At 45.4% G+C, this 14,731-nt stretch overlaps 2 protein-coding genes across 2 annotated transcripts in view; both read left to right on the top strand.

Annotated features, from left to right (window-relative positions):
- AGBL4 (AGBL carboxypeptidase 4) overlaps positions 1–14,731 on the top strand; it is a 1,564,331-nt gene that overhangs the window by 1,175,145 nt on the left and 374,455 nt on the right. The gene's annotated exons all lie outside the window — the stretch shown is intronic.
- The window catches only part of BEND5 (BEN domain containing 5), a 62,047-nt gene that overhangs the window by 43,549 nt on the left and 3,767 nt on the right, over positions 1–14,731 (top strand). The gene's annotated exons all lie outside the window — the stretch shown is intronic.

The following is a 14,731-nucleotide window of genomic DNA, read 5'->3' on the forward strand; positions in this document are numbered from 1 at the left end:
GCTGGCTCGATTAGTTTTTCCTTCGCATTATACACTGCTCGTTTCCAGGGGTTATGACCCTGCAATCCATCAGTGGTGGCTGTGCTTGCTCACTACTGGAAAAAGTTCTGGCCTATGCGCATTCCTGCGGTCCTCTCAGCTTTTTCATGAAGTGTGCAAGCACGACCACTGTGGCTGGATTGCAGGGTGGCCATAACCCCTGAATACGAGCAGTGTATAATGTGATGGAAAAAGTCAGCAAAGGAGGCAACATGGACAATCGCAATACATTAGTATGTGCCTTGTATTAACTTATTCTACATGATAAATGCCATTTGCTGAAGTGGTTGTCCAAGTTATTTTTTTGTTCTTTGTATGTTTCTAACTAATCAAATGTAACAGCTTTACCATGCACTTACTGCATCTGTAGTTGCTCCTTTCTCAGATTTCACTGAGGGTCACATGACCTGTGACGTCAGCTTCTCTCCCTGCTCTGATAATGTTTCGTGCACAAGCCTGAAAGCTGTAGATGTCGCTGTGCTGTGCTGTCTGTCCTGTGTCTCCCTTCCATTGGATACTTCAGGAAAGATTAACCCCTTCAGTAGCACATACTCAGGGTTTAAGGCTTTACTGAGTAGCTGCAGGCAGTGAGGAGACAAATGCTGGGCACAGGAGCTGACAGACTAGAGGAGTTCAGCACAAGAACAGGTTGGGGGAAGATCATGTGTATATCAGCAGTGTCATTGTACAGCTGGGACTTGTAGTCCTACACGTACAACATGCTGCAGAGTCTCCCAGCAGGCTGACATGTCACTCAGGGCAGCTCTTGTATTCACTCCCTTTGCAGAGCAGGGGGAGGGGCAGAGAGTGTTGTTATTGCATGTAAACAAAAGGGCCAGAAGAGAACCAGGGAAATGAGGAAATATAAAAAATTTTACTAACATTTGCTTAGCTCAGTTATATATTGCTGCCCATCAGATTTACAGTGCTATATATATTTTTTTTTCATAACTCTGACAACCCCTGATATACCCCTGAATAATGATTTCACATAATGACAGTAGTGGGTGTTTTGTTTAGTTTTTTTGTCTGATATATTCACCTTCTAAATTCTGATGTATGTATGTATATTCAGTGGATATAAAAAGTCTACACACCCCTGTTAAAATATCAGGTTTCTGTGCTGTATAAATTAGACAAAGATAAATCATTTCAGAACTTTTTCCATCTTTAATGTGACCTATAAACTGTACCACTCAAATGAAAAACAAACTGAAATCTTTTAGGTGGGAAGAAAAAAAAATAAAAAATTAAATAATATGGTTGCATAAGTGTGCACACCCTTAAACTAATACTTTGTTGAAGCACCTTTTGATTTTATTACAGCACTCAGTCTTTTTGGGTATTAGTCTATCAGCATGGCACATTTTGACTTGGCAGGTTTTGCCCACTCTTCTTTGCAAAAACTCTCCAAATCTGTCAGATTGCGAGGGCATCTCCTGGGCAGATCTGTCAGATCACCCCACAGATTTCCAATCGGAATCAGGTCTGGGCTCTGACTGGGCCATTCCAAAACTGTAATCTTCTTCTGGTGAAGCCATTCCTCTGTTGCTTTGGGTCGTTGTGATGCTGAAAGATGAAGTTCCTCTTCATGTTCAGCTTTCTAGTAGGGATCGACCGATATTGATTTTTTAGGTCCGATACCGATAATTTGTGAACTTTTAGGCCGATAGCCGATAATTTATACTGATATTATGTGAATTTTCATTTTTGAAAAATAAAATACAAATTCCTGCTGAAAATGAATGTTTATTGTTAATGTGTATTTTTTTTTTTTTTTTGTAAATCTTTCTTTTTCATGTATACTTAATATTTTTTTTTTTTTTTTTACTAACTTTTAGCCCCCTTAGGGATTAGAACCCTTGTCCTTTTCACCCTGACAGAGCTCTATCAGGGTGAATAGGAGCTCACACTGTACCTGGTGCTTTGTGCACACAGCAGCATGGGGCTTACTATGGCAGCCAGGGCTTCAGTAGCGTCCTGGCTGCCATGGTAACCGATCGGAGCCCCAGCATTACACTGCTGGGACTCCGATCGGAGGAGAAGGGGATCCTGTGGCCACTGCCACCAATGATTAAAACAGCTGAACTTTATTTGGGGTTAATCAGAGGCCCTTTAACCCCTTAAGGACACAGGGCGTACAGGTACGCCCTTGTGCCCTGGTACTTAAGGACACAGGGCGTACATGTACGCCCTGTGCATTTTCGATCACTGCCGTGCGGCTGGCAGTGATCGGAACCCGGTGCCTGCTCAAATCATTGAGCAGGCACCTAGGCTAAATGCGCGGGGGGGTCCCGTGACCCCCCCATGTCGGCGATCGCGGCAAACCGCAGGTCAATTCAGACCTGCGGTTTGCTGCGATTTCTGCAGTTTCTGATCCCCGCGGTCCCTGACCGCGGGGATCAGAAACTTTTGCATTTGTAAAATATAAATGTATCCCTCCCCCCTGCACCCCTTAGTGATTTTTGCCCGGTGGGAGGTGCAGGGGGAGGGTTGCGGGCGGTGCGGGCGGTGCGGGAGGCGGGCGGTGCGGTAGGCGGGATCGCGATCCCCCGCCCGCCTCCCATTGCGTAATCGTTGGCGTCTAGTGGGTTATACCAGGGTGCCAGCACATTGCTGGCACCCTGGTATAAACGGCTGACATCGGTGATGCGATGTCAGCCGTTTAACCCTTTCCATACAGCGGTCCGTACGGACCGCTGTATGGAAAAGGTTAACAGTAAGAGGGAGCTCCCTCCCTCTCCGATCGGGGGGCTGCTGTGCCTTTGCAGCCCCCCGATGGGAGAGGGAGAGAGCTCCCAGGCAGCCCCCCCAAGCCCCGTCCTTACCCTTCCCCGTCTGCGAAGTTCTGGCCACTACTGAGCAGACGGGGAAGGTTCCCATGGCAACAGGACGCCTCTCAGGCGTCCTGCTGTCCATGGTGCTGAACAGATCTGTGCTGAAAGCATAGATCTGTTCAGTGTAAGTAAAATACAGTTACAGATACCTATATAGGTTCTGTACTGTATTTTACAGACATCAGACCCACTGGATCTTCAAGAACCAAGTGGGTCTGGGTCAAAAAAAAAGTGAAAAAAGTGAAAAATAAAGTAAAAATCAAAAAACACATTTATCACTGATTAAAAATGAAAAAAATAAAATTCCCTACACATGTTTGGTATCGCCGCGTCCGTAACGACCTGATCTATAAAACGGTCATGTTACTTTACCCGAACGGTGAACGCCATAAAAATAAAAAATTAAAAACTATGATGAAATTGGAATTTTGCCCACCTTACTTCCCAAAAAAAGGTAATAAAAGTGATCAAAAAAGTCGCATCTACGCCAAAATTGTAACAATCAAACCGTTATCTCATCCCGCAAAAATCATACCCTACCCAAGATAATCGCCCAAAAACTGAAAAAGTTATGGCTCTTAGACTATGGAAACACTAAAACATGATTTATTTTGTTTCAAAAATGAAATCATTGTGTAAAACTTACATAAAAAAAAAGTATACATATTAGGTATCGCCGCGTCCGTATTGAACGGCTCTATAAAAATATCACATGAACTAACCCCTCAGATGACCACCGTAAAAAAATTAAAATAAAAACGGTGTAAAAAAAGCCATTTTTTGTCATCTTCCGTCACAAAAAGTGTAATAGCAAGCAATCAAAAAGTCATGTGCACCCCAAAATAGTGCCAATCAAACCGTCATCTCATCCCACAAAAAATGAGACCCTACTTAAGATAATCGCCCAAAAATTTAAAAAACTATGGCTCTTAGACTATGGAGACACTAAAACATTTTTTTTGTTTTAAAAATGAAATTATTGTGTAAAACGTACATAAATAAAAAAAATTGTATACATATTGGGTATCACCACGTCCGTGACAACCTGCTCTTTAAAATTACGTCATGATCTAACCTGTCAGATGAATGGTGTAAATAACAAAAAAAAAAAACGGTGCCAAAAAAGCAATTTCTTGTTACCTTGCCGCACAAAAAGTGTAATATAGAGCAACCAAAAATCATATGTACCCTAAACTTGTACCAACAAAACTGCCACCCTATCCCGTAGTTTCTAAAATGGGGTCACTTTTTTGGAGTTTCTACTCTAGGGGTGCATCAGGGGGCTTCAAATGGGACATGGTGTCAAAAAAACCAGTCCAGCAAAATCTGCCTTCCAAAAACCGTATGGCATTCCTTTCCTTCTGCGCCCTGCCGTGTGCCCGTACAGCGGTTTACGACCACATATGGGGTGTTTCTGTAAACTACAGAATCAGGGCCATAAATAATGAGTTTTGTTTGGCTGTTAACCCTTGCTTTGTAACTGGAAAAAAAATATTAAAATGGAAAATCTGCCAAAAAAGTGAAATTTTGAAATTGTATCTCTATTTTCCATTAAATCTTGTGCAACACCTAAAGGGTTGACAAAGTTTGTGAAATCAGTTTTGAATACCTTGAGGGGTGTAGTTTCTTAGATGGGGTCACTTTTTTGGAGTTTCTACTCTAGGGGTGCATCAGGGGGGCTTCAAATGGGACATGGTGTAAAAAAAACTGTCCAGCAAAATCTGGCTTCCAAAAACCATACGGCGCACCTTTCCCTCTACGCCCTGCCGTGTGCCCGTACAGCAGTTTACGGCCACATATTGGGTGTTTCTGTAAACTACAGAATCAGGGCCATGAATAATGAGTTTTGTTTGGCTGTTAACCCTTGCTTTGTAACTGGAAAAAAAATATTAAAATGGAAAATCTGCCAAAAAAGTGAAATTTTGAAATTGTATCTCTATTTTCCATTAAATCTTGTGCAACACCTAAAGGGTTGACAAAGTTTGTGAAATCAGTTTTGAATACCTTGAGGGGTGTAGTTTCTTAGATGGGGTCACTTTTTTGGAGTTTCTACTCTAGGGGTGCATCAGGGGGGCTTCAAATGGGACATGGTGTAAAAAAAACTGTCCAGCAAAATCTGGCTTCCAAAAACCATACGGCGCACCTTTCCCTCTACGCCCTGCCGTGTGCCCGTACAGCAGTTTACGGCCACATATTGGGTGTTTCTGTAAACTACAGAATCAGGGCCATGAATAATGAGTTTTGTTTGGCTGTTAACCCTTGCTTTGTAACTGGAAAAAAAATATTAAAATGGAAAATCTGCCAAAAAAAGTGAAATTTTGAAATTGTATCTCTATTTTCCATTAAATCTTGTGCAACACCTAAAGGGTTAACAAAGTTTGTAAAATCAGTTTTGAATACCTTGAGGGGTGTAGTTTCTTAGATGGGGTCACTTTTATGGAGTTTCTACTCTAGGGGTGCATCAGGGGGCTTCAAATGGGACATGGTTTCAAAAAAACTGTCCAGCAAAACATGCCTTCCAAAAACCAAACGGCGCACCTTTCACTCTACGCCCCGCTGTGTGGCCGTACAGTAGTTTACGGCCACATATGGCGTGTTTCTGTAAACGGCAGAGTCAGGGCCATAAAGATACAGTCTTGTTTGGCTGTTAACCCTTGCTTTGTTAGTGGAAAAAATGGGTTAAAATGGAAAATTAGGCAAAAAAATGAAATTCTCAAATTTCATCCCCATTTGCCAATAACTCTTGTGCAACACCTAAAGGGTTAACAAAGTTTGTAAAATCAGTTTTGAATACCTTAAGGGGTGTAGTTTCTTAGATGGGGTCACTTTTATGGAGTTTCTACTCTAGGGGTGCATCAGCGGGCTTCAAATGGGACATGGTGTCAAAAAACCAGTCCAGCAAAACATGCCTTCCAAAAACCAAACGGCGCACCTTTCACTCTACGCCCCGCTGTGTGGCCGTACAGTAGTTTACGGCCACATATGGGGTGTTTCTGTAAACGGCAGAGTCAGGGCAATAAAGATACAGTCTTGTTTGGCTGTTAACCCTTGCTTTGTTAGTGGAAAAAATTGGTTAAAATGGAAAATTAGGCAATAAAATGAAATTCTCAAATTTCATCCCCATTTGCCAATGACTCTTGTGCAACACCTAAAGGGTTAACAAAGTTTGTAAAATCAGTTTTGAATACCTTGAGGGGTGTAGTTTATAGAATGGGGTAATTTTTGGGTGGTTTCTATTATGTAAGCCTCGCAAAGTGACTTCAGAGCTGTAGTATTCCCTAAAAATTGGGTTTTTGTAAATTTCTGAAAAATTTCAAGATTTGCTTCTAAACTTCTAAGCCTTGTAACATCCCCAAAAAATAAAATATCATTCCCAAAATAATTCAAACATGAAGTAGACATATGGGGAATGTAAAGTCATCACAATTTTTAAGGGTATTACTATGTATTACAGAAGTAGAGAAACTGAAACTTTGAAATTTGCTAATTTTTCCCAATTTTTGGTAAATTTGACATTTTTTTATGCAAAAAAAAATATTTTTTTTAACTTTATTTTACCAGTGTCATGAAGTACAATATGTGACGAAAAAACAATCTCAGAATGGCCTGGATAAGTCAAAGCGTTTTAAAGTTATCATCACTTAAAGTGACACTGGTCAGATTTTCAAAAAATGGCCTGGTCCTAAGGTGTAAAAAGGCTGTGTCCCTAAGGGGTTAAATGATGGCCGTGTATGCTGACTCCTATTCAACAGGATTCTGAATGTGATTGCTTAATTCTGAACACAGCTACATCCCCAGTAGGGATGAGCGAACTCGAACTGTATAGTTCGGGTTCGTACCGAATTTTGGGGTGTCCGTGACACGGACCCGAACCCGGACATTTTCGTAAAAGTCCGGGTTCGGGTTCGGTGTTCGTCGCTTTCTTCGCGCTTTTGTGACGCTTTCTTGGCGCTTTTTGAAAGGCTGCAAAGCAGCCAATCAACAAGCGTCATACTACTTGCCCCAAGAGGCCATCACAGCCATGCCTACTATTGGCATGGCTGTGATTGGCCAGAGCACCATGTGACCCAGCCTCTATTTAAGCTGGAGTCACATAGCGCCGCCCGTCACTCTGCTCTGATTAGCGTAGGGAGAGGTTGCGGCTGCGACAGTAGGGCGAGATTAGGCAGATTAACTCCTCCAAAGGACTTGATTAACTGATCGATCTGCAGCTGTGGATCATTGAGCTGCTGATCCTCAATTGCTCACTGTTTTTAGGCTGCACAGACCGTTTGTCAGTCTCATTTTTCTGGGGTGATCGGCGGCCATTTTGTGTCTTGTGGTGCGCCAGCACAAGCTGCGACCAAGTGCATTTAACCCTCAATGGTGTGGTTGTTTTTTGGCTAAAGCCTACATCAGGGTGAAGCTGTCACACCAAGTGCATTTAACCAGCAATAGTCTGTTCATTTTTTGGCCATATACAAAATCAGGGGCAAGCTGCGCCTGTCACCAAGTGCATTTAACCCTCAATGGTGTGGTTGTTTTTTGGCTAAAGCCTACATCAGGGTGAAGCTGTCACACCAAGTGCATTTAACCAGCAATAGTCTGTTCATTTTTTGGCCATATACAAAATCAGGGGCAAGCTGCGCCTGTCACCAAGTGCATTTAACCCTCAATGGTGTGGTTGTTTTTTGGCTAAAGCCTACATCAGGGTGAAGCTGTCACACCAAGTGCATTTAACCAGCAATAGTCTGTTCATTTTTTGGCCATATACAAAATCAGGGGCAAGCTGCGCCTGTCACCAAGTGCATTTAACCCTCAATGGTGTGGTTGTTTTTTGGCTAAAGCCTACATCAGGGTGAAGCTGTCACACCAAGTGCATTTAACCAGCAATAGTCTGTTCATTTTTTGGCCATATCCCAGTCTAATTCTGTCACTAAATCCATACCGGTCACCCAGCGCCTAAATACTAGGCCTCAAATTTATATCCAGCTAAATCTGTCCCTAGTGCTGTAGCTGGGCGAGTTATTTAGTGTCCGTTCAAGCACATTTCTTGTTCTGGGTTGAAATACAATTCCCAATTTAGCAATTTCATAATTTAGTGGTTCCTGCTATATCAGAGCTATTTGAAATCTATCCCAAAAAGGGTATATAATATTGAAGGTGCACATTGGGTCATTCAGAATAACTTCACACACACCCGCTACTGTGTATTTCCAAGTCTAATTCTGTCACTAAACCCATACCTGTCACCCAGCGCCTAAATACTAGGCCTCAAATTTAAATCCCTCTAAATCTCTCGTTACCCACCGCTGTACTGTTGTTGCTGGGCAAGATATTTAGTGTCCGTCAAAGCACATTTTTTGTTCTGGGTTGAAGTACAATTCCCAATTTAGCAATTTCATAATTTAGTGGTTTCTGCTATATCAGAGCTATTTGAAATCTATCCCTAAAAGGGTATATAATATTGAAGGTGCACATAGGGTCATTCAGAATAACTTCACACACACGCTTCTGTGCATTTCCAAGTCTAATTCTGTCACTAAATCCATACCGGTGACCCAGCGCCTAAATACTAGGCCTCAAATTTAAATCCCTCTAAATCTCTCGTTACCCACCGCTGTACTGTTGTTGCTGGGCAAGATATTTAGTGTCCGTCAAAGCACATTTTTTGTTCTGGGTTGAAGTACAATTCCCAATTTAGCAATTTCATAATTTAGTGGTTTCTGCTATATCAGAGCTATTTGAAATCTATCCCTAAAAGGGTATATAATATTGAAGGTGCACATAGGGTCATTCAGAATAACTTCACACACACGCTTCTGTGCATTTCCAAGTCTAATTCTGTCACTAAATCCATACCGGTGACCCAGCGCCTAAATACTAGGCCTCAAATTTAAATCCCTCTAAATCTCTCGTTACCCACCGCTGTACTGTTGTTGCTGGGCAAGATATTTAGTGTCCGTCAAAGCACATTTTTTGTTCTGGGTTGAAGTACAATTCCCAATTTAGCAATTTCATAATTTAGTGGTTTCTGCTATATCAGAGCTATTTGAAATCTATCCCTAAAAGGGTATATAATATTGAAGGTGCACATAGGGTCATTCAGAATAACTTCACACACACGCTTCTGTGCATTTCCAAGTCTAATTCTGTCACTAAATCCATACCGGTGACCCAGCGCCTAAATACTAGGCCTCAAATTTAAACCCCTCTAAATCTCTCGTTACCCACCGCTGTACTGTTGTTGCTGGGCAAGATATTTAGTGTCCGTCAAAGCACATTTTTTGTTCTGGGTTGAAGTACAATTCCCAATTTAGCAATTTCATAATTTAGTGGTTTCTGCTATATCAGAGCTATTTGAAATCTATCCCAAAAAGGGTATATAATATTGAAGGTGCACATTGGGTCATTCAGAATAACTTCACACACACCCGCTACTGTGTATTTCCAAGTCTAATTCTGTCACTAAACCCATACCTGTCACCCAGCGCCTAAATACTAGGCCTCAAATTTAAATCCCTCTAAATCTCTCGTTACCGCTGTACTGTTGTAGCTGGGAAAGTTATTTAGTGCCCGTCAAAGCACATTTTTTGTTCTGGGTTGAAGTACAATTCCCAATTTAGCAATTTCATAATTTAGTGGTTTCTGCTATATCAGAGCTATTTGAAATCTATCCCAAAAAGGGTATATAATATTCAAGGTGCACATTGGGTCATTCAGAATAACTTCACACACACCCGCTACTGTGTATTTCCAAGTCTAATTCTGTCACTAAACCCATACCTGTCACCCAGCGCCTAAATACTAGGCCTCAAATTTAAATCCCTCTAAATCTCTCGTTACCGCTGTACTGTTGTAGCTGGGAAAGTTATTTAGTGCCCGTCAAAGCACATTTTTTGTTCTGGGTTGAAGTACAATTCCCAATTTAGCAATTTCATAATTTAGTGGTTCCTGCTATATCAGAGCTATTTGAAATCTATCCCAAAAAGGGTATATAATATTCAAGGTGCACATTGGGTCATTCAGAATAACTTCACACACACGCTTCTGTGCATTTCCAAGTCTAATTCTGTCACTAAATCCATACCGGTCACCCAGCGCCTAAATACTAGGCCTCAAATTTATATCCCGCTGAATTTGAATACAATACATTGGGCCAAATAATATATTTGTTGTTGTGGTGAACCATAACAATGAGAAAAACATCTAGTAAGGGACGCGGACGTGGACATGGTCGTGGTGGTGTTAGTGGACCCTCTGGTGCTGGGAGAGGACGTGGCCGTTCTGCCACATCCACACGTCCTAGTGTACCAACTACCTCAGGTCCCAGTAGCCGCCAGAATTTACAGCGATATATGGTGGGGCCCAATGCCGTTCTAAGGATGGTAAGGCCTGAGCAGGTACAGGCATTAGTCAATTGGGTGGCCGACAGTGGATCCAGCACGTTCACATTATCTCCCACCCAGTCTTCTGCAGAAAGCGCACAGATGGCGCCTGAAAACCAACCCCATCAGTCTGTCACATCACCCCCATGCATACCAGGGAAACTGTCTCAGCCTCAAGTTATGCAGCAGTCTCTTATGCTGTTTGAAGACTCCGCTGGCAGGGTTTCCCAAGGGCATCCACCTAGCCCTTCCCCAGCGGTGAAAGACATAGAATGCACTGACGCACAACCACTTATGTTTCCTGATGATGAGGACATGGGAATACCACCTCAGCATGTCTCTGATGATGACGAAACACAGGTGCCAACTGCTGCGTCTTTCTGCAGTGTGCAGACTGAACAGGAGGTCAGGGATCAAGACTGGGTGGAAGACGATGCAGGGGACGATGAGGTCCTAGACCCCACATGGAATGAAGGTCGTGCCACTGACTTTCACAGTTCGGAGGAAGAGGCAGTGGTGAGACCGAGCCAACAGCGTAGCAAAAGAGGGAGCAGTGGGCAAAAGCAGAACACCCGCCGCCAAGAGACTCCGCCTGCTACTGACCGCCGCCATCTGGGACCGAGCACCCCAAAGGCAGCTTCAAGGAGTTCCCTGGCATGGCACTTCTTCAAACAATGTGCTGACGACAAGACCCGAGTGGTTTGCACGCTGTGCCATCAGAGCCTGAAGCGAGGCATTAACGTTCTGAACCTGAGCACAACCTGCATGACCAGGCACCTGCATGCAAAGCATGAACTGCAGTGGAGTAAACACCTTAAAACCAAGGAAGTCACTCAGGCTCCCCCTGCTACCTCTTCTGCTGCTGCCGCCTCGGCCTATTCTGCTGCTGCCGCCTCGGCCTCTTCCTCCGCCTCTGGAGGAACGTTGGCACCTGCCGCCCAGCAAACAGGGGATGTACCACCAACACCACCACCACCACCTCCGTCACCAAGCGTCTCAACCATGTCACACGCCAGCGTTCAGCTCTCCATCTCACAAACATTTGATAGAAAGCGTAAATTCCCACCTAGCCACCCTCGATCCCTGGCCCTGAATGCCAGCATTTCTAAACTACTGGCCTATGAAATGCTGTCATTTAGGCTGGTGGACACAGACAGCTTCAAACAGCTCATGTCGCTTGCTGTCCCACAGTATGTTGTTCCCAGCCGGCACTACTTCTCCAAGAGAGCCGTGCCTTCCCTGCACAACCAAGTATCCGATAAAATCAAGTGTGCACTGCGCAACGCCATCTGTAGCAAGGTCCACCTAACCACAGATACGTGGACCAGTAAGCACGGCCAGGGACGCTATATCTCCCTAACTGCACACTGGGTAAATGTAGTGGCAGCTGGGCCCCAGGCGGAGAGCTGTTTGGCGCACGTCCTGCCGCCGCCAAGGATCGCAGGGCAACATTCTTTGCCTCCTGTTGCCACCTCCTCCTTCTCGGCTTCCTCCTCCTCTTCTTCCACCTGCTCATCCAGTCAGCCACACACCTTCACCACCAACTTCAGCACAGCCCGGGGTAAACGTCAGCAGGCCATTCTGAAACTCATATGTTTGGGGGACAGGCCCCACACCGCACAGGAGTTGTGGCGGGGTATTGAACAACAGACCGACGAGTGGTTGCTGCCGGTGAGCCTCAAGCCCGGCCTGGTGGTGTGTGATAATGGGCGAAATCTCGTTGCAGCTCTGGGACTAGCCAATTTGACGCACATCCCTTGCTTGGCGCATGTGCTGAATTTGGTGGTGCAGAAGTTCATTCACAACTACCCCGACATGTCAGAGCTGCTGCATAAAGTGCGGGCCGTCTGTTCGCGCTTCCGGCGTTCACATCCTGCTGCTGCTCGCCTGTCTGCGCTACAGCGTAACTTCGGCCTTCCCGCTCACCGCCTCATATGCGACGTGCCCACCAGGTGGAACTCCACCTTGCACATGCTGGACAGACTGTGCGAGCAGCAGCAGGCCATAGTGGAGTTTCAGCTGCAGCACGCACGGGTCAGTCGCACTACAGAACAGCACCACTTCACCACCAATGACTGGGCCTCCATGCGAGACCTGTGTGCCCTGTTGCGCTGTTTCGAGTACTCCACCAACATGGCCAGTGGCGATGACACCGTTATCAGCGTTACAATACCACTTCTATGTCTCCTTGAGAAAACACTTAGGGCGATGATGGAACAGGAGGTGGCCCAGGAGGAGGAGGAGGAGGATGAGGAAGAGGGGTCATTTTTAGCACTTTCAGGCCAGTCTCTTCGAAGTGACTCAGAGGGAGGTTTTTTGCAACAGCAGAGGCCAGGTACAAATGTGGCCAGCCAGGGCCCACTACTGGAGGACGAGGAGGACGAGGATGAGGAGGAGGTGGAGGAGGATGAGGATGAAGCATGGTCACAGCGGGGTGGCACCCAACGCAGCTCGGGTCCATCACTGGTGCGTGGCTGGGGGGAAAGGCAGGACGATGACGATACGCCTCCCACAGAGGACAGCTTGTCCTTACCCCTGGGCAGCCTGGCACACATGAGCGACTACATGCTGCAGTGCCTGCGCAACGACAGCAGAGTTGCCCACATTTTAACCTGTGCGGACTACTGGGTTGCCACCCTGCTGGATCCACGCTACAAAGACAATGTGCCCACCTTACTTCCTGCACTGGAGCGTGATAGGAAGATGCGCGAGTACAAGCGCACGTTGGTAGACGCGCTACTGAGAGCATTCCCAAATGTCACAGGGGAACAAGTGGAAGCCCAAGGCCAAGGCAGAGGAGGAGCAAGAGGTCGCCAAGGCAGCTGTGTCACGGCCAGCTCCTCTGAGGGCAGGGTTAGCATGGCAGAGATGTGGAAAACTTTTGTCAACACGCCACAGCTAACTGCACCACCACCTGATACGCAACGTGTTAGCAGGAGGCAACATTTCACTAACATGGTGGAACAGTACGTGTGCACACCCCTCCACGTACTGACTGATGGTTCGGCCCCATTCAACTTCTGGGTCTCTAAATTGTCCACGTGGCCAGAGCTAGCCTTTTATGCCTTGGAGGTGCTGGCCTGCCCGGCAGCCAGCGTTTTGTCTGAACGTGTATTCAGCACGGCAGGGGGCGTCATTACAGACAAACGCAGCCGCCTGTCTACAGCCAATGTGGACAAGCTGACGTTCATAAAAATGAACCAGGCATGGATCCCACAGGACCTGTCCGTCCCTTGTCCAGATTAGACATTAACTACCTCCCCATAACCATATATTATTGGACTCCAGGGCACTTCCTCATTCAATCCTATTTTTATTTTCATTTTACCATTATATTGCGATGCTACCCAAAGTTGAATGAACCTCTCCTCTGCCTGTGTGCTAGGCCTAAATATATGCCAATGGACTGTTGCAGTGGTGGCTGACATGAAGCCTGATTCTCTGCTATGACATGCAGACTAATTCTCTGCTGACATGAAGCCAGATTGTCTGTTACGGGACCTCTCTCCTCTGCCTGGGTGCTGGGCCTAAATTTATGACAATGGACTGTTGCAGTGGTGGCTGACGTGAAGCCTGATTCTCTGCTATGACATGCAGACTGATTCTCTGCTGACATGAAGCCAGATCGTCTGTTACGGGACCTCTCTGCTCTGCCTGTGTGCTAGGCCTAAATATATGCCAATGGACTGTTGCAGTGGTGGGTGACGTGAAGCCTCATTCTCTGCTATGACATGCAGACTGATTCTCTGCTGTCATGAAGCCAGATTGTCTGTTACGGGACCTCTCTGCTCTGCCTGTGTGCTAGGCCTAAATATATGCCAATGGACTGTTGCAGTGGTGGGTGACGTGAAGCCTCATTCTCTGCTATGACATGCAGACTAATTCTCTGCTGACATGAAGACAGATTCTCTGTTACGGGACCTCTCTCCTCTGCCTGTGTGTGTGCTGGGCCTAAATATATGCCAATGGACTGTTGCAGTGGTGGCTGACGTGAAGCCTCATTCTCTGCTATGACATGCAGACTGATTCTCTGCTGACATGAAGCCAGATTCTCTGTTACGGGACCTCTCTCCTCTGCCTGTGTGCTAGGCCTAAATATATGCCAATGGACTGTTGCAGTGGTGGCTGACGTGAAGCCTCATTCTCTGCTATGACATGCAGACTAATTCTCTGCTGACATGAAGACAGATTCTCTGTTACGGGACCTCTCTCCTCTGCCTGGGTGCCGGGGCCTAAATATCTGAGAATGGACTGTTCCAGTGGTGGGTGACGGGAAGCCAGATTCTCTGCTATGGAACCTCTCTCCAATTGATTTTGGTTAATTTTTATTTATTTAATTTTTATTTTAATTAATTTCCCTATCCACATTTGTTTGCAGGGGATTTACCTACATGTTGCTGCCTTTTGCAGCCCTCTAGCCCTTTCCTGGGCTGTTTTACAGCCGTTTTAGTGCCGAAAAGTTCGGGTCCCCATTGACTTCAATGGGGT

Source organism: Bufo gargarizans, chromosome 7 (assembly GCF_014858855.1).
Source record: "Bufo gargarizans isolate SCDJY-AF-19 chromosome 7, ASM1485885v1, whole genome shotgun sequence".
NCBI lineage: Eukaryota > Metazoa > Chordata > Amphibia > Anura > Bufonidae > Bufo > Bufo gargarizans.